This window comes from Benincasa hispida, chromosome 7, assembly GCF_009727055.1.
Source record: "Benincasa hispida cultivar B227 chromosome 7, ASM972705v1, whole genome shotgun sequence".
Taxonomy (NCBI): domain Eukaryota; kingdom Viridiplantae; phylum Streptophyta; class Magnoliopsida; order Cucurbitales; family Cucurbitaceae; genus Benincasa; species Benincasa hispida.
In genome coordinates, this window is record NC_052355.1 from 31,382,767 (window position 1) to 31,409,114 (window position 26,348).

A 26,348-nucleotide genomic window follows, 5' to 3' on the forward strand; every position below is an offset into this window, starting at 1 on the left:
ATTTGTCTTATGAAGAGGAACCAGTGGAGATTCTTGACAGAAAGGAACATGTTTTAAGGAATAAGATAATCCCATTGGTAAAGGTACTATGGCGAAACCATAGTATGGAAGAAGCAACATGGGAAGCCGAAGAGCAAATCAGAAACAAGTATCCACAGTTGTTTAATTGACGGACTTGTAGCGAAATTTTGAGGACGAAATTTTCATAAGGGGGAGGTAAATGTAACCCCGAATCCTAATTTCTCTACTTGAGTACATTCCCTACTAAGACTAGTGTGGTGAGTGGGTTGATGTGGAAACGAGTGTGTAATGGTAGAGAAAAGAGTGGAGATTTGAAGAAAAGAGGAAATTTGGAAGCTTGACTTTTGGGAAAAAATTTGGAAATTTGGCTAAATATAGAATTTCGTGTGGGATGCGTTGGAAGGGACCAATGCATTAGAAGGGTGACGTTGATGCGTTGGAAGGATTGTTGGTGATGGCATGCGGCTGAAGGAAGAAAGATAGAGGTGATGCGTTGGAAGGCAGCCCATGCGTCGAGCAGGCCAAACGCTGCCAAATGCCCATGCAGCCAAGCACGCCCATGTAGCCAAGCGCACAGCTCATGCGGCCAAGCACGCCCATGCAGCTAAGCACGCCCATGCGGCCGAGCGAGTGAACGATGGTCAGCCTATACCGCACGCCATGCGTCGAGCGGCCAGCTTATGCAGCACGCCCATGCATCAATGACCAGCACCATGCGCCCATGCCAAGCAAGCTGTGCGATGCTACCTAGTGAGCCATGCGTCGAGGATGGACGGTCACCCTATGCATTGGTGATGCTAGCTCTTGCGATGGCTAAGTTGGATTCCGATGGCTAAGTTGGATTGTGATGGTAACAAATTGGCTTGCTATGTGTTGATTATAGGCTATGCATTGAGTATGGACTATGCGTTGAACATCCAAGAGTTGGACGCATATAAAGGATGAGATCACCTAAAGGATGTCATCAAAACATGTGTCTTCTTGGGAGGAAGCCTTAAGCCTTAAGAATTTGAGGTGGTTGCATCTGAGGACATGCAATTTGAGGCTCATGCATTGGCTACATTGGAAGAAGACACTTAGATTGCGTTGATAAAAAAGATGTGTTGGTAGTGTGAGGAGGAAACACTTGGACATGCAGCTAAGTAGAAGGTGTCGAATTTGGAGAAGGTTTGGAAGCCTATAAATAGGGCCAAAAGACTTCATTTGTAGATCACAATTAAAAAGACAGTAAAAAGAGTGGGAAAGTTGAGTAAACCTTGTGTTGAGAGCAAAATCCATGCGTTGGTCATATAATTTCAAAGAGGATGCATTGGACAGTGAAGTCTGGAAAGCAGCATCAACTTAGGACGGGGAGTTCTTCTCCCAATTTACTCGTGCGTTTGGAGTGATTCTAAAGCCACCTGAAAGGTCTGGAAGTCTAGTTTTTAGGGTAGGGCTACCGGAGGAAAAACTAGAAGGGATCGGGCTAGAAACTGAGAAGAAGAGAGAAGAGTCAGGCTATCAGATAAACTTGAGTCAGTCTTAGTGATTCTATGATTCCGGCCAAACTACAAGAAGTTTTGAGCTCAAATTTTAGAGTAAGATTCCTGAGATATTTTAGAAAATGCTTGTAGAAGGAAATATCTCAAAATAAAGTCTATATCTATGAGTAAGTAGAAAGTCGAGGTGAGTGACTAAAACGTAGAAAGCATATTTTGAAGATTATTCTCATGCCAGCTAGTTTCCATGAGTTATATTTTAAATGCATACATGTGTGGGAAGTTTGTTGAAAAACTATTTATATGTGTTAAATATACCCAACATGCATTAGTATCTTTAAAACTATGTTTTTATATGTATTATATGCTTAGCTCAAGATTGGAGCACATAAGGGAGGCTTCCAAAGCAAAGTTTTCCAATATGGGATTCCCCAACCAAAGGTTGGTTCCCTCTTAATTTTTAAAACTAAAATTTTCACCCAATAAATTTTTATCTCAAAAAAAAAAAAATTGAGAGAAATTCAAATTTTATTTTAAATTAACTCAAGCATCTTTGGTAGAAGTTCAGTTATGCTTCAAATGCAAATTTTGAATTAGGTAGAACATAAATTCTACTTAAATTCAAATTAAAGTTTCAAGTAAAAAAAAAAAAAGAAAAGAAAAGAAAAGACTCAAATTCATGTTTTGACAAGTTGGCATAAAAATGTATGTCAATTAAAAAAAATCAAATCAAACTTATGTACCAAATTAATAGTTTGATTAAACTGACCCATAAAATAGAGTCAAAGTCAAGAGGAAACAATTTGTATTTTGATTTCAATTTTATCTTTTTCGAGATTCATCCACTCAAACATGTGCATAAATGTGGCATTTGTTGAATGAAAAATTTTAGACCAGTCACAAATCACCATTTCATTTCTCAAATTAATGATGAAATTACAAATCGTCAAAATTGGGACCAATTAAAGGTTGATATGTATCCTAACTTGAAATTGAAAACATAAATTGGCAAATCTCGATGATAAAACTTGTTTCCATCATGACTGTTGGATTAAATAAAATTATTTTGGTTTAATTCGATATTATTATTTGGGATAAAGTCCAATTTGAGCCAATAAATAGACTTAATTTAGTCTATATGCCAAATAAGACTCAAATCCAATTAATTTGGTCAAAGGGCTAGGTCCATGGACCAACTATGTCCAAGCCCACGAAGTCTATTAGAGAACTCTAGAAAATGAGTTCTCTTTATTTTTTAGGATTAAAAATTTTAGACTCCAAAGAGTCTAGAGAGAATTTTCTATCGTCAGAAGACTCCCTAGCTGCTGAAGACTAAATTACCACTAGATATAAACCTTCTTCCAAGACTTCAATTTTAAGAACATCACGCACTCTAATTCCATACATCAAACATATACATTCAACGATAGTTAATCAAAGGATCAAGTAATAGAGATTGAACCACATCCGCAATAAATCTACATAAACATAAGTTCAACTCCATGAAACGCGTTTATCTAGAAACCTCATGTGAACACTCATTTTCTCTATTTTTTAGACTTATCGAAGAATTTCATCTTACAATCTCGAGAGAAAACTTCTAGTATTAGGTAGTATGAAAATTTTTTCATACTACCTCTACTAATTGTTTACACAAAAGTAGCATTTAAGAGTTAGTGGGGTCCATGAAATAAATCAGTAATAAATTAATAAATCAATTAATGATGTGTCAAATATTGAACGAGAGTAGCACTAGATTTTTTTCCCAACTTTAAACACAAACTTACAAATTCTAATATATTAAGTCTTTAACTTAGTAACCTTGTTAAGTAAGCCAAGACCCCTCAATGGATGGGTACAAATAATTGAGCTCTGTATTTTAGGCTTTTTAAACTTTCAAGAAAGCAATGAAAAGAACGAAAGAAAGAAAGCAAAGTATGAAAAAGATAGAAAAGAAAAGAAGACTCTTTTTCTTTTTAGATTAAAATTTCCTCCATTGTTGCTCTGCTTCTCTCTCTGATATTGATCTAACATTCTAACTCTCTCTCTCAACCTCAGTCTTGAACTTGAATAATTTTTTCTCATCTGATCTCAACCTTTCAAGACAATCTGCTGTTGCTAATTAGACTCTTAAGGTAAGTAACTTTCATTCTCTCTTCTATTACTCTTACTTTCTCATCTATTTTTCTTTCAAGGCTTAATCCTTTTCATCTTAAATTTTTGTGGGATATATACCTTTACTATGGTTTTAGTCATAAATAGGCAAAATTTTTGGAAATTTTTTTATGCACCACATATACATTCATTATCATCTCCATGTATTTTATCTAATTGTCCGATCATAATTGTCGCATGATATATTCTTCTTATATATTTTTCTAAAACCATGTTTGATTTATTTTGTATAAATTACGGTGTGATACAATGTCTCTAATTAGAAATTTTCTAGAGACAAAATTTTATAATTTATATTATTTTTTATAATCATTTGATTCTTTAAGATGGTGATCATTTTCTCAACTTTTTTATATTTAGCGGTAACAAATTCTTAATCAAATTATTAAAAAGAATAAATTTTTAAAAGTTATTATTTTTTAGTTTAGAAAATATGTCATAAAATTTTGAAAACAAAATCATAAGGTAATTGAGGGTAGTTTAATAAGTCTTAAGGAAATGGTTAGAAATAGTACGGTTAGATTTTCATTACAAAATTAGCACGTTTTTTGAAAATTCGTAAAGATAGTTTTTTTTCAGTCCATTAACGAGATTTACCACGAGATTTTAGTTAAAAAATCAACTTTTTCCAACTTATTGATTGTTTGGGGCATTCTTTGTACATCTTGTCAGATTATACACAAAGATTGTGTGCATCTCGATGCTAATTTCAGACAAAATAACATCGAGATTCTGTACATTTAAGCTTTCTCGGTAAAATCTCGGACATAGTTAAGACGAAAATTTATATATTTGAGTTTTCACGGTAGAATCTCGGACAAAATTAAAATCAAGATTCTATATATATCTCAAATCTTATCTAATTTTTTGAAAAGTTTAATATTTCCCAAAATTTAAAAATGAATCAATTTGAAAAATCTATTTTGATAATTGGAAAAATCATTTGAAATTTGGGAAATTCATATAGTTGTGAAAACATATATTATGCTAATTTTTTTTTAAAATTACGTAATAATTTGATATAATATTTAGTAAACATAATCAAAAATTGAAAATAATATAAGATTTGATATGAGATTTGAGAAGATTACATCAAAGAATTAGCAAATCTCGTCCTGTATTTAGGTTAGAAAAAGTTGATTTTTTAACTAATTCTTAGTGATCGATCTTGTGTGAGATGGACAGAGAAAATTTATTTTTACGAGTTTTCAAAAGGTGTGCTAGTTTTGTAAGATGAAAATCTAATCGTGTTGTTTTTGACAAATTTTCAAGCCTAAACCTTTATTTTTTTAGAACCACTCCAAATTAAATCATTGAAGCTTAAGTTTATATATCTTAATGCTTTTTTTTTTTTTTTATAATAAATAGACGAGGAAATCGAATCTCTAATTTTAAAGCTGATAATATAAAATACTATGTCAATTAAGCCAAGATCTTTTTGGCTTGTATATCTTAGCTGGTTGAAGCATAAGTTAACAACTCTTTATATAATTTATAGTCAAACATAAATTTAAAAAACTGAGTCATCGTTAGAAATAACAAAAAAAAAAAATTAAAGTTTTTATATATAAATAGCTCATTTTAAAGAAATTTGTTTTTTTTTAAATATCTATAAATACCATTTTCAATCAATATCTATGTTTTTTTTAAGAAGTATTTTCAAAATTGAAGTCCCAATTTTGAAAATCAAATAAAAAATTAGTTGTTATTTGTTTTTTTTTTGGGTGGGAGAGAATCAACCGTGACAACGTGTTAGAAATTTTCCGCCCATTTAGTAGTCTCGGTTCTGGCTGAGATAGTTTGTAAACAAGGGGCTATTTATGTAGACCGAAAAGCAAACAAATTCTTAACCTTTTTTTTTTTTTTTCAAAAAGCATAGTCATTCTTTGGACTTCTACGAAATTAATAATTTAGTTCATAAATTTTAGTTCGTCGATTTAATCTATGTATCAAATTGTCAAAAAGAATACCTTTTCTTCAATTTAAAAAATTGGAAGCTTTTATGTAACTAAAACATGCAAGCAAGTATCAACCATTATCACTTCAAATGGCACTCACATGAAGAGCTAGGTGTTCAAAGATGGATAAATCCACCATATGTTGGAAAAAAACCCACTACATAAACCAATTTTTAATTTCATTTTCTAAATTATATTTAATTTACAATTAAATTAAATATAATGCAAAATTCAATTTGTTAAATTGAAATTGATTTAATTTAAATAATTAATAATTTAATATCAAATATTAATTTAATTAATCACATATTTCACACATGAATCCTATTTAGGTAATTAATATTTAAAACAATATTTAAATATCGTCCCAACAAATAAATATTACATAATTGAAAAATTCCAAAGGTGGCAGGACAGGACCCTGACTGGAATTTTATCCTTTTAGAATCTTTCTTTTTAGAAAAAGATAAGATTACGATAAGATTTTTTGGTGGGACAGGACTCCACTTGACCTTATCTCATCGTAATAGGAAAAGTAATAATAAAGCAATAAAGCACAAAGCAATAAAGCAATAAAGGTAGATAGATGAGATATGTCTAAATTATCTTCAAGCATTGCTACAAACATCCCTTGATTCCAGTTGGATGGAGTTAGCATTTGAATATTCTCGATTTTGAGTATACAATTTTTGAAGGATTGGAATGATCTGGAACATGAATAATTTCCACGGATTTGGTGTCCACTAAGATGAATTCGTAGAAAGTTCTTGTTTTTTATACATCTTCGAGAAGATACTTGAATCTGTGAGGGAATACTTGAGAACAGACTTCTTGAATGGATGATTCGTCAAACTCTGGCTCGATCGTTAGATCGACTATTGTTGTTTTAGTGAAATATCCCGAAGTTGGTGGCCTCGAGTGGAAAACCTTTGACTTTACCACTTGGGAAAATGTTGTTAGGTTTTTGGGAATTAAATTTGAAGATGGCCTTATGGGTCTCTTATTTGAGTTGTTTACTCCCGAAGGACGTAATAGTGTTGTTGAGGGTTGAGAAGGCAGGTTTAAGGATCTTGACTGTATTGAAAGTGCCTTTTGGGCACTACCTTGACGCCTTCTAGACACAACTTCAAAGGCGGTGTCCATGGCATAATCTGCAAGAGTGTTTTCCATGCCTTTTATAGGCTCAATTTTGAAATCAAAGCAGGATAAGATTGCCTGCCATCTTGCAAAGATTTACTTTGAAACTAGATTCTTCACATCCTTTTCAAAGATGTATTTACTGGCCTTTGAATCTGTTCACACCAGAAAGTCTTTGTTGACAAGATCTCCTTGGAACTTTTCAACGCAATTTACTATTGCGAGAATCACTTTTTTTACCATGGAATAGTTCTTTTGAACACCATTCTAGACTCCAGAATAATAACGAACTACTGTTTCTCTTTCGTTAATTCCTTGCTTGAGAATGCCACCGTAACCAACGTCAAATGCATCGATTTCCACAATTGTATAAGCTTTTTCATCCATGCTTATCCAATTGAAAAAGTTTATCCAATTCTGGAAACCAATGCTTCTAACATTGATTACGGCGACATTCTCAAGCAAGGAATTAACGGAAGAAAACAGTAGTCCGTTATTATTCTGGAATCTGGAATGATGCTCAAAAGAACTATTCCACAGTAAAAAAAGAGATCTTTGAAGGAAATCAGAAACAAGATTTCCATGAGCAACGGAACAAGACTATTCCAAATTACAATAATGAATTAACATATATTTACAGTCGACTTCAAAACAAACGATTATACAAATTATTTCCAAGAAATTACAGCATGAACAATACAAATACATAAAGAGACAAACTACTTGCACATCGGCAGAAACGTCTCGACAGATCTGTTGCGCACAAACACTGGAACACATAGCAGCCTCGAACGCTCGATCTACACGACCGCAACACAGCATGAACACTCGCACTCATCCTTAACGATCTCCTTGGTCATGAAAAAACTCTGTAACATGAAACGGCCTCCAACAGCAACCACGAACGACCTCTAGAAAACCTCGACGGTGTCAAGTTGAGTCGATACCACCAAACAAGGCGACCTTGGTATTCTCGGTGTGAGTATCCAGAGGGTGGGCTCTGTTCGAACTTGGTTATGAGGCAGACGAAACTGAGGAAAACAACGGATCGCGTACACGACTTGGCAAGTGGGAGATGCCGGAGACCTATCGTAATAAGTCGATGCCAACTGTAGATAAAGCTAAACAATCGTCTAGCAAAAGTTATGCGGTCGTTTAGCTCGGTCTGTCTCTACAGATGGATCGTTTTTACCTTGGGCCAGCGATTGTTTAGTAAACACTGCACTTTCGTTTAGCTCGCCATTGCATGATCGTTTAGCTCGCTCAGCAGTCATTTAGTAAATCCAAATTTACTTGACGACTTCGTGAGTTTCTTTTGCACGAGAAAAGACTCGAAAAACCTTTTCAAACTTTTGTAAAAAACTTCTTTTCAAAATAGGAAACCACGTTCCTTTTAAACTCACGGTTACCATGATCCAATAATCATCCACTACTTTGGTTATTTAAAAGAAAAAGTATTAATTATCCAATAATTAATATTATTATAAATATAAATAATAACCAACTTACCATATTATATTTATAACCTATAGTTTTAATATTTCATCTCATGAAACATAAAAACCATGATTCTTTTTCTATTCCATGGTACTTAATGTAAATCTCATTTACATCAATCCTCCACTAGATGTATCTTATACATCATACCGATTATATCATATATAATCAAAATACCTCTTGTCAATTAGAACATTTCAAATTAACACCAAGAACTGATCCTCAACAGAATCCAAGCTACCAAGGGGACCTCACAGACCTGTAGCTCTGAAGCTCCAACGGTACGTGAATAACTAACTAAACTCTTTAGTCATGGGATTCATCATCAGTTAACTGCCAAGTACTCCACTAAAGACCGACAGCTGAACTCCTTACCACAGATATATTATGTGTCTATCATAACCAATCAGCAGTGCGATAACCCTTCATAGATCACTCGTAAGTACAATTGGGCCAATAACCGTTATGCCCTTGTAGTTACATCTGTCTCCTTAAGTATCACCGATCCCTCTAATGAACATAAGTCATAGTCTCACTATGACTGAGTCTTCTCTTCTAAAGAGAAGTTATGGCCACTATGTTCAAGCCCTGGAATCAGCCCTTAAGGGAGCCATCTCTCTACTTATTCCTGCTTCAGGAAATGAGTGAATTTCATATAGTGGATTGAGTTCCCAACTTCCAGATCAGACAAGTCCCCAAAAAGGTAGGCATGTTTAGTTGGCAATCTGGCCACTCTCACCCATACTAATCAAAGGACCACCCTCAAAGGCAGAAGTTCCCAAAACACTCAGGATTGAGGTCGTGTCACCTATGGTCGTTTAGGTGAGATGCAAGTCTAGTATCAACGGCGTTATATACAAAGTCTAGTCATCTCATGGTCCAAGTCTTATACAAACTCTTTGTATAGGACACCCCCGCTCCACGTCTCCACACGAATGATCAGAATCTACCATATGTAGTAGTTTACAACACTTGCAAACCTCTACAAAGCGGACCGTATCCATAGTGTCACCAAGATCAGGTATCCCACCTTAATCCTTATACTACAGACCGATTTCGGTTATCACTAAAGACATGATCCACTTGTATATCACATATACATGCTTAAGTTCATATAAGATAACCAAAGAGCTTTGTTTATTGGATATGAGTAAATGCCAGAATTAAATAACATTTATTTATTCATTGAACAATGTGTATCTTTACAAAACAACGAGACTCCGGGAGAATTAGGACACCAATCCCAACAATCTTATCAACAAATATTTTCTGGTGTGAATAGATTCAAAGGCTAGTAAATACATCTTTGAAAAGATGTGAAGAATCTAGTTTCAAAGCAAATCTTTGCAAGATAGCAGGCAATCTTATCCTGCTTTGATTTCAAAATTGAGCCTATAAAAGGCATGGAAAACTCTCTTGCAGATTATCTAAGCAGAGAACACCTCTCAAAGGAATAACCTCCTAAAAATTATCTCCCTAAAAAACCCCTAAAAGCTCATGGAACCTCTCAGCCGTCCTCGGCCACCAAGGCGGCCTCCGCTGAGGCAGAGCATTCAGGCTACCCTTCCAAGGCTAGTATTTCAAAGGGCAAACAACCCATCTCTCAATCTTCTGCACCATCTCCCATGAGTGTAGACAATTATGCCATGGACACCGACTTTGAAGTCATGTCTAGAAGGCGTCAAGGCAGTGCCCAAAAGGCACTTTCAATACAATCAGGATCCTTAAGCCTGCCTCCTTAACCCTCAACAACACTGTTATGTCCTTCGGGAGCAAACAACTCAAATAAGAGACCCATAAGGCCATCTTCAAATTTAATTCCTAAAAACCTATCAACATTTTTCCAAGTGGTAAAACCAAAGGTTTTCCAACTGAGACCACTATTTTTTGGATATTTCACTAAAACAACAATCGTCGATCTAACGATCGAGCCAGAGTTTGACGGACCATCCATTCAAGAAGTCTGTTCTCAAGTATTCCCTCATGAATTCAAGTATCTTCCCGAAGATGTATAAAAAACAAGAACTTTCTACGAATTCATCTTGGTGGACACCAAATCCGTGGAAATTACTCATGTTCCGGATAGTTCTAATCCTTCAAAAATTGTATACTCAAAATTGAGAATATTCAAAGTGCTAACTCCATCCTACTGGAATCAAGGGATGTTTGTAGCAAAGAAATTCTCAAAACCCTTCAAACCTCAAACATATACATATTGTGACTACATGCGAGCATGGTATAATATTTTTTTTTATTTCAAGCATACAACCATTCTTGGTTTGTTACATTTTGTAAGCAAGCTTACAAAATACATTTTCCAAATTGGTTTCAAACATGGTGCTATTTCAAACTATCAGAAGAAATCTTCCCAATAGAAGTCCAAAGGTCATACCACCTTTTTCAAAATAGGATCTTTTGTTGAAATTTCCAACTAGGACGATATGAAAATTTTAAAGCCTTAAGAAAAACACTAAGGATCAAGTGGTGGGAAAAGTTTGACTACTCTCACTTAGAAGTGTCAAAGCTAAAAGATTGGTTCAAAACCAATGTTGATCTACAAGATCTATCTCGTCAAGAAGATGAACAATTTACTTTGGCAAAAAAATTCAACTATGAGTTCTCTCACTGGAGCAGGATCACATGCTGATTTTACTTCAGTTCTCAATACAGTTGTCAGTCAATTATCAGACCATGACGAAACTCAAGAAGATGCAAATTCTTCTACATCAGTAAATAATGAAGTCGAAAATGATGAAGATGATTATGATCTCTTTGCCGATTACGACATCAACAACCCATTCTTAGACTCACAACCAAATTAGTCTAAAAAATGGTGACTCAAATGTTTATTTAAATTTAAAATTATGTAAATTATTTAAATCGTCTTTGTACAAAGGTGTGTAATCAGTCTGCAATTACTATTGTCGTTCAAAGAACTTACATTTGAGACAAAGATGATGGAGATAGTATGTTTTTGAAGTGGATTAACCACCCACTGGCCACAACGGTTAGCTGAAGATTGGAAAGCTCGGACAATTCACTGTGAGAGAAATGACTATAATATCCCATAAACTCATAAGGATTAGGTTGGGCAACCAAAGTAGGTGGGGTAGCCGAAGGAGTAAGACCCTAGATCATAGTCTCAAAAGAGTTGATAGGTAGATATATTCAATAGTTGTTCCAATCAAGGTCATTCAGGATAAATTGGGTGACATCATCAATAGCTATCAACTGAAGATATTATCAAGTGTGCTTGAAGATAATGCAGACATATCCCATCTATCTAACTTTATTACTTTATTGCTTTATTATTACTTTTCTAATTATGATGAGATAAGGTTAAGTGGGGTCCTGTCCCATCGACAAATCTTATCGTAATCTCATCTTTTTCAAAAAAGAAAGATTCTAAAAGGATAAAATGCCTTCTGCCTACTAGTAATTTCGATAAGATATTGACACGCGTCCCAACAAATAAAGATTACATGATTGAAAAATTCGAAAAGATTATGATAAGATTTTGTCGGTGGGACAAGACCCCCACTTGACCTTATCTTATCTTAAAAGGAAAAGAAAAAAAGCAATAATACAAATAGTAAAGCAATAATTAAAGCAATAAAGATAGATGGGATATGTCTGCAATATCTTCAAGCACGCTTGATAAGATCTTCAAGTGATAACGATTGATGATGTCACTCAGTTTTTCTTGAATGGCCTGCATTGGAACGACTATTACATATATCTACTGTATCAACTCTTTTGGGACTATGATCCAGGGTCTTACCTCTTCCGCTACTCCGCCTAGTTTGACTGCCCAACGTAATCCTTATGAGTTAATGGAATATTATAGTCATTTCTCATACAGTGATCTGTCCGAGCTTTCCAATCTTCAGCTAAGCTCTATGGCCGGTGGTTGGTTAGTCCACTTCAGGAATATACTATCTCCATCATCTCTGCCTCAATTGTAGGTCTTTTATAAACGGCGATGATAATTGCAGACTGGTTACATACCTATGTACAAAAGCGATTTAAATAATTTACATAAATTTAAACTTAAATAATAATTTGAGTAACCATTTTTTAGATTAATTTGGCCGTGAGTCTAAAAATGGGTCATTGATGTCATAATCGGCGAAGGGGTCGTAATCATCTTCGTCATCTTCGACTTCATTATTTACAGATGCAGAGGAATTTGCATCTTCTTGAGTTTCGTCATGGTCTGATAATTTCCTGACGACTGTATTGAAAACTAAAGTAAAATCAGTGTGTGATCCTGCTTCAGCTAGAGAACTCATAATTGAATTTTTTGTCAAAGTAAATTGTTCATCTTCTTGGCGAGATAGATCCTGTAGATGAACATTGGCTTTGAACCAATCTTTCAACTTTGACGCTTCTAGGTGGGAGTAATCAAACTTTTCCCACTATTTGATCCTTAATGCCTTGCTCAAGGCTTTGAAGTTTCCGTATGGTCCTAGTTGGAAATTCCAACAAAAGATCCACTGAATTTGAAAGTATAATGCAAATCTAAACGTCTTTGAAAAAGGAGACACATATATGCTAGTTTGAAAGAGGTGGTAAGACCTTTAGACTTCCACTGAGAAGATTTCTTCTGATAATCCAAAGTAGTTCCACAATGATTGAAACCAATTTGGAAAGTGCATTTTGTAAGCTTGCTTACAGAATGTCCCAAACCAGGAATGGTTGTATGCTTGAAACCAGAAAATATTATACCATGCTCGCATGTAGTCACGGTATGTATATGTTTGTGGTTTGAAAGGTTTTGAGAATTTCTTCATTACAAACATCCCTTGATTACAGTAGGATGGAGTTAGTAATTTGAAAATTCTCAACTTTGAGTAAACAATTTTTGAAGGATCTGATCGATCCGGAACATGAGTAATTTCTAAGGACTTGGTGTCTACCCCCAAGATGAATTCGTAGAAGGTTCTCGTTTTTTATACATCCTCAAGAAGATAATTGAATCCATGAGGGAATATTTGAGAACAGACTTCCTGAATAGATGGCCCGTCGAATTCTGGCTCGATCGCTAGATTGACTATTGTTTTTTTTGTGAAATATCCCGAAATTGGTGGCCTTGGTTGGAAAACCTTTGGCTTCACCACCTGGGAAAATGTTGACAGATTTTTTGGAATTAAGGTTGAAGATGGCCTCGTAGGTCTCTTATTTGAACTGTCTACTTCCGAGGGACATAACAGTGTTGTTGAGGTTTAAGGAGGTAGGCTTAAGGAGCTTGAATATATTGAAAGTACCTTGTGGGCACTGCCTTGACGCTTTCTAAACACGACTTCAAAGTCGGTGTCCATGACATAGTTATCTGCACTCATGGGAGATGGTACAGAAGATTGAGAGATGGGCTATTTGCCCTTTGAACTACTAGCCTTGGAAGGGCTAGCTTGGATGCTCTGCGACGGCGGAGGCCGCCTTGGTGGCCGAGGATGGCTGGGGGGTTCCATGGGCTTCTAGGAATTTATGAGGGAGTTGTTTTTCTTCTAGGAATTTATGAGGGAGTTGTTTTTCTTTCTTAGGAGTATATTTGCTTGAGAGGTGCTCTCTGCTTAGATAATTTGCAAGAGAGTTTTCTGTGCCTTTTATAGGCTCAATTTTGAAATCAAAGCAGGATAAGATTATCTGCCATCTTGCAAAGATTTGTTTTGACACAAGATTCTTCACATCTTTTTCAAAGATGTATTTACTGGGCTTTAAATCCGTTTGCACCAGAAAATCTTTCTTGATAAAATCTCCTTGGAACTTTTGAACGCAATTTACTATTGCGAGAATCTCCTTTTCCACGGTGAAATAGTTCTTTTGAGTATCATTCAAGACTTTAGAATAATAACGAACTACTGTTTCTTTTTCGTTAATTTCTTGTTTGAGGATGCCGCCATAATCAATGTCAGATGCATCGGTTTCCACAATTGGATAAGCTTTTTCATCTATTAGCCATAAGCATGGGATGCCTTTTGCTAAAGCTTTTATTGATTGGACCACTCGAGTATGCTCGTCCGTCCATGGTTTTGAATTCTTTTTCAATCTATCATAAAGGGGGAGACAGATGATACAGAGGTCTTTAATAAAGTCTCCAATATAATTTACACACCCAAGAAAGCGTTGGAGCTGTGTCTTGTCTTGAATAGTGTCTGGAAACTTATCCACGAAGTCTAGTGATCATAGGATTGGTTTAATTATTCCTTGATTAATATCATAACCAAGAAATCTAATTTTTGTTTGAAACAATTAAGATACCACAAGACCATTTGTCTTAATGATGTTGAAAAACACTTGCAAGTGCTTAAAGTGTTGTTCAATTGTATTTGAGAATACCAAGACATCATCAATATAGAAGATGGTGAAATCATGATATTTGTTAAATATGTCATTCATGACATTTTGGAACTCCGAAGGAACATTCTTTTATCCAAAGGGCATGACATTCCATTGATATTGCCCGAAGGGGACGTTGAAAGCTGTTTTATATCTGTCCTTTGTAAATACTTGGATTTGCCAAAATCCAAACTTCATATCGAACTTTGAGAAAATCTTGGCTGAGGTTATTCTTTTTAATAAATCTTGTCGACTAGGAATTGGATACCTAATCCATTTGAGAGCCTTGTTAAGGGGTTTATAGTTGCTTACCAATCTTGGAACTCCTCGTTCCTTCTCGTCTTGATTATTGACGTAGAAGGCCACACAGGACCATGGGCTTTTTTATGGCCTAATAAGCCCTTTTCGGAGGAGCTCATCAATTTCTGCTTTGTAGATTTTGATCAGGTCTTTTGACATTTGAATGGGCCTGGCCTTTGTGGGAATTTGTGTTACGTTAAATCCATCAACATATGAGAGCTCGACTATATGCTTCTTGCGAGCCCAAAAGGCATTTGGAATGTTTGAGCAAATTTTGGCTTCCATTTTCATTAGCAAATGCTGGATTTCTTTTGGACCGAAGGACTAGTAATTTGGTCAGCAACCTTCTTGTTCTAAATGTCATTTTGAAGGAACTCGGTTTGCTTTTCTTTCTTAGAAATTCTATTGATAAACTGCTGGATTTCTTCTTCAATATTTGAGATGTACTTAGAAGTTATCAGATGATAGAACTCAAAAGTCATTACTTTTCCAAATTTCTGAGATGATAATCCTTTCTTAGAAACATGAAAAAGGTATAATTGAGTAAGGAAGGGTGTTCCCAAGATAACTTTCTCTGATAAGTCTTTGACTAAAAGAAAGGTGTTAACAAAACACACATCTCCTTTGCAAATATGCGCTTTTGGCAATTTATAATTGATGTGAAGTCCTGGTTGTTGGCTCTTCTAAGAACTTCCATTGTTTTTTCAAAATACCTTGATGGTATTAATCCTTCTTGGATGACGTTTTGGTCTGCTCTAGAATCCAGTAAGGCAACTGCTTCGAACTTGAAATCTTGAACCTTAATAGTGACCTTAAATAACCATTTTTTATTGTAGACTTTACTGATATAGTTGATTACTTCTATATCATCCTTTTGAACTCCTGAATTTTCTCTTGAAGGAATTACGTTTGCGGATTGCTGTTGGAAATTACTGAATGCATTTTCCAGAATCGACAGTCATTGCTTATTGATTGCAACTTCCCTTTTGAGTTTCTTGACTTCCATATGGAGGTCGGAATCTTTTGTGGGCTCTTGGAATGATTCATTATTGACCCGATTGAGTATTTCTTGAAAGGAATATTGAATTGGTTCAAAGACTTGAAGCTTCGAACTTTGTCCTTCTAGAGACTCCCGGAGTTTTAGAAGGACCGTTTTCTTAGATAATTCATCGGGAAGCTCTTCTATCAGATCAAGTAGGTGTTCTTGATCTCTTGTTAGAACATTGATACATCCCGTGCAAGGGATAGCTTCTTCTGAAAATTGAGAGGAACCGGAAGAGTATCTTTCAGAGGAGGAATCTCCAATAACTTCATTGATTATTCTCTCGGAGATGATTCTTCTGAAATAGAGATTTCATCTTCAAACCAGATGGCAAAGAGAAGAGATTGTTTTAGGTCATTGTCAATCTCTAGATTGTTGATCTTCTTTATCAAGGGGCATTTATTAGCATAGCGTCCCTGTTTGTTGCATCGAAAACAAGTGGTTCCTTTCTTCTTGGAATACTTCTTGTTTCTATTGTAGTTTGTAAAAGGATTACCTACTTATATTGCCAAAAAATTTTATCAGAAGATGTCTGAAATACTACAATACAGAAACTTCAAAGCCTTGAGCAAGGAATTAAGGATCAAGTGGTGGGAAAAGATTGATTACTCCCACCTAGAAGCGTCAAAGTTGAAAGATTGGTTCAAAACTAATGTTCATCTATTGGATCTATCTCGCCAAGAAGATGAACAATTTACTTTGACGAAAAAATCAATTATGAGTTCTTTAGCTGGAGCAAGATCACACGCTGATTTTACTTCAGTTCTCAATACAGTGGTCAGGCAATTATCAGACCATAATGAAACTCAAGAAGATGGAAATTCCTCTGCATCTGTAAATAATGAAGTTGAAGATGACGAAGATGATTACGACCCCTTCGGCGATTACGACATCAATGATCCATTTTTAGACTCACGGCCAAATTAGTCTAAAAAATCGTTACTCAAATTATTATTTAAATTTAAATTTATGTAAATTATTTAAATCACTTTTGTACATAGGTATGTAACCAGTCTACAATTATCATCGCTGTTTATAAAAGACCTACATTTGAGGCAGAGATGATGGAGACAGTATGTTCCTGAACTGAACTAACCAACCACTGCCCACAGCGGTTAGCTGAAGATTGGAAAGCTCGGACAGATCACTGTATTGGAAATGACTATAATATCCCATTAACTCATAAGGATTACGTTGGGCAGTCAAAGTAGGCGAGGTAGCAGAAGAAGTAAGACCCTGGATCGTAGTCCCAAAAGTGTTGATACGATAGATATATGTAATAATCGTTCCAATCCAGGCCATTCAGGAGAAACTGGGTGACATCATCAATAATTATCACTTGAAGATCTTATAAAGCGTGCTTGAAGATATTGCAGACATATCCCATCTATCTTTTATTGCTTTACTGTTTGTATTATTGCTTTATTTCTTTTTCTTTTAAGATAAGATAAGGTCAAGTGGAGGTCCTGTCCCACCGACAAATTCTTATCCTTATCTTTTCTTCTTCAAAAAGAAAGATTTCAAAAGATATTTTACCAGTCAGGAGTCCTGTCCTGTCTGTCACATTTGGAATTTTTCAATCATGTAATTTTTGAAATTGTTAGTAGGCAGATAACAAAACAAGAAATTCAGAGATGGTAGAAGTGTTTGTAGACTTCATTTTCAAAATAAAATTTAAAAAAACTCAAAAACTAAATAGTTACTAAAAGGGCCTAAAGTGTTACAATTTTGAAATTACATTGACTAAATAGTTACCCATTAAAATATATGCATCATGAATCAAATGTGTTTTCTAACCAAACAAAAAATAAATATATATGCATTAGATATTAGTGATAAAAAAAAACGTAGTTGCAATTTGTGAATTAAACTTAAAGAAAAGCTTTGCGTTGCAACTTTAAATTAAAGAGGTTAGCACAGATCAAAATGACACAACAAACAACTAACATGAGATTGAAGCTTTTAATAGACACAGAAAGAAGTGTTCTTTATGGTGAAGCGGACAAAGATTTCATAGATTTTCTTTTGAATCTACTTTCACTTCCACTTGGGGCTGTAATTAGGCTGTTGACTAAACAACACATGATTGGTTGCTAGGGAAACCTATACGAAAGTGTAGAAACCTTAAACGAGACGTGTTTTATTAAACCAAGGCAAAGCAAAGAAACCCTATTGAGACCCAAAGTCTCACTCAATTGTTCCACCAAGCTTTTGCCTTATATTATTGATCAAACCTCTAGTAGTTCAATTGGTGATAATGCTCCTAATTCAAGTACTTGGAGTCATGGTTGTAGTTCATTTGGAGCTCATTCAACTACTTTGAGTGATAGTTGCAGTTTATTTGGTGCAGCTTCAAGTACTTCGAGTTTTTGTTTTAGTACTATTCCTTCTAGTTCATTCAGTCTTGGTTCTCTTAGTTCGGGATTTAGTTCTATTGGCTGTTCAAGTACTTCAATTGAAAGTGGAAGCACGAGGTGCGAAGTGTAACGGTCATGCTTGTCCAGAGCCTGTTTCCCATGGCCGCATGCCCAATCCAACCCCCTTCTAGCTTACTTTCATATCCTGTATTGTATTAGTTTAGTTAGCTTGCTTTCTTTACATTTACATTGTAAGTGACCACTCGCCCTTTTGCATATGCAAAGGCGCCAGTTGGCTTTTTGTTCAGAATGCACTATATGGGGATAAGACTAACCATCACTTCCTCATACCCGGAGTAGTACTCTATAAAGCCGTTGTTGTTGCTTATTGCTTTCTAGTCTACTACAATCTTTCTTTCTTTATACACACTCTCAAATCTTCTTACGAAAACCTTTTCTCTAAACCCGTTTTCTAAAACCATTTTCCCTAAAACGGGGTTGGAGGTTGCAAGAGGCACTCGGTGTGCCATCGGCAGTCCGTATTCGAGTTGGCTGGCTTGTTCGTGAGCGGGAACAAGTGCCGCACAATCGCTAAAAGAAGCTTCCGAAAGAGCGATTGTGACACGAAGCAAGTAGTAGCAGTGGTGGTGATGGATTAAAAGTGGGATTTGTGAAGGAATTGGCAACTTACATTGTGATGGATGATCTAACTGTGAAGCATATTTCTGACTTCTCCATAGTTTCCCTTTTCAGAAAGTTCAATATCAAGGATGCATATACCTTGGAGGAGAAAGTTATCACTTTGAATGTTGATGAGGTGATATATATATAATATATATGTCCACTTTTTCGATTTAGGGTTGGTTAACGTTTTAAAGAGTATTTGGTAACAACTTATTATGTTTCCAATTTTTCATTTTCTAAAAAAAATGGAAAACTTTTGGAAATAATAATTTTGGTAACTGTTTCTAATTTATCATTTTCTGAAAAAAAAAAAAGAACTTTCTAAATGATAGAATTATGGTTTGGTTTAGAAATTTATGCTTATTTTCTTGGTTTTCTCTCAAATTCTTTTATAATATGGTTTTCTTATTAAGGAAATATTTTAGTTTTATATATGTGTATATATATATATGTATATTTTGTCGAAAAATAGATTGTAACCCTAGGGGTATTTTAGTATTGTATGTACCCTAGGGCTTCCCACTAGTCTATTTATTTGGCCTATTCCCTTGTACTTTGTGTATCAGAATTAATAATAAAAAGCAGTCTCTATCGTGGTTTTTTCTCCCTATCTTGTGTTCCTTTCTTCCTCTTTTTTCAACATGGTATCAGAGCATGGCGATGAAACCCTAGTCAACATTGATGAAAATAGACCAGATTCTCCATCAACAACCTCCATTGGAACTAGTCGGGAAGCCGATATCACCAAAGTCGTTCGGGAAGCCGTAGAACAATAGCTCGAAGTCACGCTACCAAAACTCATCCAATCCGTTTCAGACCCTAACCCTAATCGACCTAGTTTCAGTCGACTAGATCCCAGCCGTAGCCGAACCCAAAATCATCCAGTTGCGTGACCCCGACGTTTTCCAGCCGCTCGACCATTCCCAATCGCTGCGGATGTACCAGCCACGAGACCCCAATGCTTTCCAATCGCTCGACCACTCCCAACCGCTGCGGATGTTCCAGACGCTCGAGCACAATGTTTCCAGCCACTTGACCACTCCCAACTATAGTGATTCCAGCCGCACGACTCCAGTTACACCTCATCATCGGTCGACCTAGCTGGTGCGACAAACCAGTCGAAGCAGATCCCGCCAGTCGCAACTTCACATCCTCTTCTAGCTGGTTGCTGTGGTCGAGCAGAATCAATAGTCGATGCGACTTCTCATCAACGGCCTACTCTGATGGTGCCAGCAGTTAGACCTGAACATCAACCTTGTCGGGGGTCTACAAGTGATCACCAACGGCGTTTTGCCCATCTACAATAGCAGCTTGCAGATTTCAGGACGATTCTTGGGACTAACTCTCAACTAGATGTCTTGGCCAACATACCAGTATACTCTAAAAACCCGATAAATTCTTTCCCTATTTTACCCACTACAAATATCCTGTCTGGATCCATGGAAAATTCTACCCTATTTTACCCATTACTGGAGAGAAATTGAATGGCCAGAACTACTTTTCCTAGGCTCAATCCATCAGAATGGCCTTGGAAGGACATCATAAGTTTGGATACTTGACTGGAGAGATACCTAAGCCCGTTCAAGGAGACCCTCAAAAGCGAATCTGGAAAGAAGAAGACTCGCTGTTGATATCTGTTCTGATTAATAGTATGGAACCCCAGATTGGCAGACTGTTACTCTATGCTGCAACTGCCAAGGATATTTAGGATGTTATTCAATAAATTTATTCACAGAGGCAGAATGCATCCCGACTCTATACATTACGAAAACAGGCACATGAATGTAAGTAAGGCACTATGGACGTAACGTCCTATTTTATTAAAATGACTCTTTTGTGGTAGGAGATGGATCTTTGTAGGGAAACAATCTGGAAATGTGCTCATGACGGAGCACAGTATGCAAAAATTGAAAAGCAGATCATGTCTATGACTTCCTGGCCGGTCTAAATTCGAAGTTTGATGTTGTTCGGAGTTGGATTCTGGGGCAATGCCCTACTCCCTCTCTCATGGAAGTATGCTCAGAAATACGTCTGGAGGAAGATAGATCAATTGCAAAGAATAACTCTGTCATCACCTCTACTGATGTTGCGGTTTTGCCACTAAGTCCTCAAGTACTAACGGCGATAAAAGGCCCACTTCTGTCTGTGAGCATTGTAAAAAATCGTGGCATACAAAGGACCAGTATTGGAAGCTACATGGACGACCCCCAAATAGTAAACGTTGCCAATCACATGATAAATCAACATCTGGATGTGCCCTTGTGAGTAACTCAGTAAATGAGAATCCTTAGAAACCCTCAGTAGATAGTTCGACTAGCCTGAGTACGATTGGAGTCAGTGCCATCGCCCAGTTAGGTAATATCCAGTCTTTTAGTCTTATTAGTATTAACAGGAAAAAACCTTGGATTGTTGACTCAGGGGCGACATATCATCTTACTGGTACCTCTGAACAGTTCCTCTCATATTGTCCAAGTGCCGGTAACGAACGAATTAGGATTGCAGATGGGTCGTTTGCACCTGTTGCAGGAAAAGGGAATTTATCTCCATTTGAGGGTTTGGTTTTGCGAGATGTTTTGCATGTTCCTAAAATTTCATATAATTTGTTATCCATCAGTAAGATTACAAGAGATCTGAATTGTCAGGCAGTTTTTTCACCCGATTTTATTTTATTTCAGGATTTGAGCTCGGGGACGATGATTTACACTGCCCGGCACGATAGGGGACTCTACTTCCTGACAGATGATGCTTCCTCTAGGAATGATTATAGAACTAGCCTTGTCTCTTTAAATTTTTATATTTCTGAGAATGATTTTCTGTTATGGCATTACCGCTTAGGACATCCAAACTTTTAATACATAAAATTCTTAGTTCCGCATTTATTTCGCAATATTAATATGTCTTCTTTAAATTGTGATGTGTGTATTCGTACCAAACAGTGTCGTGTCTCCTTCCATTCCCAGCCCTGTAAACCATCCAAACCCTTCACCTTAGTTCATAGTGATGTTTGGGGTCTCTCACCAACCATTACCTCCACAGGAAAACGTTGGTTTGTCACTTTTATAGATGACCACACTAGGCTTACTTGGGTATTTCTTCTAACTGATAAGTCCGAAGTGTTATCTGTATTCCAGAAATTCTATACCACTATGGGAACCCAATTTAGTGCCAGGATTGGTATTTTGAGAAGTGACAATGGGTGGGAATTTTTAACACTTCCTTCCAGGAGTTCCTTGTATTCAAAGGGATTTTCCACCAAAGTTCGCGTGCCTACACTCCCCAACAAAACGGGGTAACCGAAAGAAAAAATCATCATTTGGTGGAAATTGCCAGGTCCTTGATGCTATCCACATCACTCCCATCTTACCTATGGAGTGATGCCATCCTTACTGCTGCTCACTTAATCAACCGAATGCCTTCCCGAGTCCTCAACTTTCAAAACCCATTAGACAGTTTGAAAGAGTTATACCCCACTATTCGTTTAGTCTCCGATGTACCACTTCGGGTTTTTGGCTGTATTACTTTTGTTTACTCCCATGGTCAAAACCGCATGAAATTCACCCCCCGTACTAAAAAATGCGTCTTTGTTGGGTATCCACTTCATCAACATGAGTATAAATGTTACCACCCATCGTCTCGCAAGTATTTTGTTTCTATGGATATCACCTTCCTTGAGGATCAGCCCTTCTTCCCTGTTAGCCATCTTCAGGGAGAGACATCTAGTGAAGAGACTAACTAGTCCACTTATACAGTTCCCTTGGAGTTCCCGAACATGTCGGTCCTATCCTCCCTACCAATCAAGTCCCATGGATAACATACTATAGGAAGAATCTCATGAAGGAAGTAGCGTCACCTGTTGCATCTTCGGCTCCAGTCCATGAGTCAAACCCGACATCAGGTACGTGTATTCCTGAAATTAATGAGATTGATACTTGCACTGAGACTAACGAGAGGAAAAGGGGGGAAAAGGTGCTGATAACACCACTATAGCAGATGGGAAGACTACAGAAAATAATGTTTCGAACACAACTCTAGAAAATGTGAGTGATACTAGAGATAATCGTGAAAAGGTGATATCTGAAGATGAAAACCAGGCAAAGGAGACTAGGGATCACAGTGAAAATTCTAACAGACTGAAGGAGCATGATGCTTCTCTTGATCTTCCAATTGCCCTAAAGAAAGGTATTAGGTCATGTACAAGGTACCCTATGCATAGTTACATGACCTATAGTAACCTGTCATCTGAATTTAGGGCGTTTACCACCAGTTTAGATACAGGGGTGATATCGAGTAACATACAGGAAGCAATAGGAACTAAAGTTTGGAAGGTTGCTGTTATGGAGGAGATAAGGGCTTTTGAGAAAAATGGAACATGGGACCAGGTGATCCTACACAAAGGGCACAAGAAAGTTGGATGCAAATGGGTTTTCACTATAAAATACAAGTCGGACGTGACTGTTGATCGGTACAAGGCCAGACTAGTTGCCGAAGGGTTTACCCAAACCTTTGGGGTAGATTACTCCGAGACAATTCTCTCTCAGGGCTAAACTCAATACTATCCGAGTTTTGCTATCAGTTGCAGTTAATAGAGATTGGCCTCTGCATCAACTGGATGTAAAAAATGCCTTTCTCAATGAAGAACTTGAGGTGGAAGTCTACATGAATCCTCCCCCCGGATTTGAAGATTAGTTCAAACAGCGAGTTTATTGGCTGAGAAAGTTGTTATATGGGTTGAAACAATCTCCGAGAGCCTGGTTTGACATATTTGCCACCTTTGTCAAAGGACAAAGGTATACCCAAGGGAATTCAGATCACAGACTATTTACAAAGAAGTCAACTTCAGGGAAGGTTTTCGTTCTCATTATGTATGTTGGCGATATTGTGCTCTCCGGTGATGACGATGATGAAATTGTGAAACTCAAAGCGAAGATGGCCAAAGAGTTTGAAATTAAAGACCTTGGGAAGTTAAGATACTTTCTTGGAATGGAAGTAGCCCGGTCAAGGGACAGAATCTCAATGTCCCAACGGAAATACACGATTGATCTTCTAACGGAAACAGGAATGACTGGGTGCAAATCTGCTGACAGCCCAATTGAATATAATTCAAAGCTCAGCAATACCAGTAACAATGTCCCGGTCAATAAAGAAAGGTATCAGCGGTTAGTTGGAAAATTGATATACTTATCTCATACACCTGATATTTCATATGCAGTGAGTGTTGTCAGTTAGTTTATGCAGGCTCCTTGTGAGGAACACATGACAGCAGTTGAATGCATTCTATGATATCTGAAAGGTACACCAGGTAAGGGGTTAATGTTCAAGAAGTCTGATAAATGCTGCATTGAAGCCTACACTGATTCTAATTAGGCAGGGTCTATTGTTGATAGAAAATCAACATCAAGGTATTGCACATTTGTTTGGGGTAATCTAGTGACTTGGAAGAGCAAGAAACAGAGAGTTGTGACCAAAAGTAGTGCGGAAGCTGAGTATCGAGCCATGAGTTTAGGGATATGTGAAGAAATCTAGTTGATGAAAGTGTTGTTAGATCTTCATCAAGACAATGAGCTCCCAATGAAACTATTTTGTAACAATAAGGCAGCAATAAGTATTGCAAATAATCTTGTTCAGCTTGATAGAACAAAACACGTTGAGATCGACCGACACTTCATCAAGGAATGACTTGACAACGGAAGTATATGCATTCCTTATGTTCCCTCAAATCAGCAAATTGCAGATGTGCTCACAAAAAAGTTACTGAGACTAAGCTTTGATTATTGTATCAGCAAGTTGGGCCTTATTGATATTTAAGCCCCAACTTGAGGGGAGTGTCGAAAAAACAACTTGTAACCCTAGGGGTATTTTAGTAATTGTATGTACCCTAGGGCTTTCCACTAGTCTATTTATTTGGCCTATTCTCTTGTACTTTGTGTACCAGAATTAATAATAAAAAACAATATCTATCGTAGTTTTTTCTCCCTGTTTTAGGATTTTCCACGTAAATCTTGTGTTCCTTTCTTCCTCTTTTTTCGGCATATATATATATATATAAGCAACAAATATTTGGTCATGTCAAATTAAGTAACAAAACAGAAGCTAAATCCAAAAGCAAAGATTTGGTCAAGTCAAATCTTAAATATTTTGATAATTAAGCAACAAAACAGAAAGACCAGAGGAGCATTATGTTTTACAAATATGCTTCAATGTTGAAGTGCAAGAGGAAGTGTCGAGAGGCTTGTACTAACCAGGTAAGGCAATAAAAGCATTTGAATGCATGAGGCATCTATTCAATAAGATATATAAAACAACAACAAGCACTCAGACCAACGTAGCTAAGTACTTCTCAACATCAATAAAAAAAAAAAAAAAAAGTTACACAATAAAACTAAAACAATCAATATTCATTCAAGAAAATGATTAAAAAACAACCAAAGACAAAAGGAGTTAATGATGTAGTTTGGCCATAGTCAAGATATTCATTATCTATAGATCACAAAACTCCAGCTTGCTGAAAATTTCAAAACAAACAAGCATTTTCGCTATTTTTGCCAGACGTTGTTAGCTCTTGTTCAATAAATCTAAAATTAGCTCAAAATTGCAAATAGAGAAATTTCAGAGGTTAATGTCCAACTAACAACACTTGAAACATGTTGAAAAGTGAATAAACAAGTCCTTACCCATTGTTATCTGTCGAAAAAACTTATTCATTGTTGGTTCCTTGTTTGAAGAGGTTCAAATTTGAAAAGTACAACAGGAGGAAAATAAACCAATCTAAGTTCTTCGAGTTTCCATCGAAACATGGGGCAATTTGTACTTAAGACCAACGATATTAAAATCTAGAAGAAAAATGAAATATGTAAGTAAAACGAACTCAATAAAAACCATTAACAACACAAGAAAATTACCTATAAATCCAAGCAAGTAAGCGTATCAAACAACTTTAGAAAAATGCATAAACATAAACAAAAATACTTATAAACTTATAAACACAAGACCACATACATGTTTAAGTTGTATCTAATAACCTTGGATCTTAGTTTATTGGTTTTCAGGTTAATGCAACTAAATGTTAAATAAAATGCAACTTATTTTATTAGATAAATAATATGTTTGTACAAATACAATTTACAAACTACAAGACCACGAGATTTAGAGCATCAATCCCAACAAATATAACACTGAGATCGAAGCTAACATAACACTAAGTTTGAAGCTGATAGAACACTCAAGTCAAAGCCAATAAAACACTTGAGTCAATGGTGATAGAACACTGGGATCAAAGCCAATAGAACACTGAGATCGAAGACGATGGAATGCTTAAGTCAAGGATTGAGGTCGAAGCTGACAGAATGCTCAAGTCGGGGAC

At 36.3% G+C, this 26,348-nt stretch overlaps 1 long non-coding RNA gene across 1 annotated transcript; it reads left to right on the forward strand.

Annotated features, from left to right (window-relative positions):
* The first annotated feature begins 3,441 nt into the window (after window positions 1-3,441).
* LOC120080785 lies at window positions 3,442-25,353 on the forward strand. Its single transcript, XR_005482647.1, has 2 exons — window positions 3,442-3,634; window positions 21,664-25,353. It is a non-coding gene; the product is annotated as an uncharacterized LOC120080785 (long non-coding RNA).
* Window positions 25,354-26,348: the final 995 nt, after the last annotated feature.